Source organism: Cynara cardunculus (assembly GCF_001531365.2).
Source record: "Cynara cardunculus var. scolymus isolate 2C chromosome LG 16, CcrdV1, whole genome shotgun sequence".
Classification (NCBI taxonomy): Eukaryota; Viridiplantae; Streptophyta; class Magnoliopsida; order Asterales; family Asteraceae; genus Cynara; species Cynara cardunculus.
This window is the reverse complement of record NC_037543.1, coordinates 19,215,353-19,216,599: the sequence shown is the minus strand read 5'-3', so window position 1 is coordinate 19,216,599 and position 1,247 is coordinate 19,215,353.

The following is a 1,247-nucleotide window of genomic DNA, read 5'->3' as shown; positions in this document are numbered from 1 at the left end:
TTTAATAATATTATTTTTTTATAAGAATAATAATTAAGAATTTTGTTAGAATCCAATGATTATCCTAATTATATTTAAAAAAAATATATTTAAAATAAGATATTTATCCGGAATTTGATTATGTTTATCTGCATTTAGTTATACGAATTCAAAAATGCAGCTTTAATTAGTTGTACTTATACACAATTTACTTGTAATATTAAATTTTAAATAATATGCATTAATAAACAGTACTTCATGCATAAAGAATGTTTTTTAAACGTTTGTGTCAAATGCTTTATAATATAGTATAGATATGACTTCTTTTAAGAACCATACAATGTGACACAACGACACTAAGAACATTTTTTTAAGATCCCCTAAAAATATAGGGTAAGAATTTGGATACACATTGTTGAACAATTAATTAATGTTTCATTTAAGGAGTTATGGATTTCTTATTTATAGAAGTTATAGATTTCTATTTATGGGAAGAATATATTAACTAAATGCATTTATGAGTTGACTAAATTGTCTTTTATATTTATTAAATAAATAACATAATTATTAAAACGGTATATTGAAACAATATCACAAGTAATAACAATGTTGAAAATAGATAAACTTTTAAGATACCAAACCATAAAACAAATACTTACAACCTATCTAGRTTGTGCCAAAGGTTGTACGGATTTTTGATTTAATATCACATGCCTATCATATGAGATGGATGATTGCATCACATGTGATTAACTATAATAATAGGTGTCCTCGTGTTTTCGTAAAATGCAGAGGTTCTCGATTGTACCATTCGCTCTATACACACACACACATAGGTTCATTAGAGAAATGATAAGTATTTGAGAAGTAGAGAAGTGATCTTAGCCCTTCATCTGCTCGAGATTTGCGGTTTTAACTGTGAAGTATATGATAATTCCTTGTTGACATTGAAAGATAAATATCATTTCTTACGCTTCTCACCCTAACTCTCATTTTAACCGGTACCTAAACCCCATTTGTGTGTATATGTGTGTGTGTGTATATATATATATATACACTAGAAGTGTACTCGCGCAATGCTGCGAGATATATCTTGATTTTAATATTTTATTTTATTTTTTATCTCAGTTGATGCTATAATATGGTATTATGTGATTTTGAGAAATCGATGATGCTTTATTTTTGAATGAAATATAAGTTTGAAGATATCATAAAAATTTGACAAAAATACATCGATATTAGTATCAAATTAACTATTTAAAATTTCT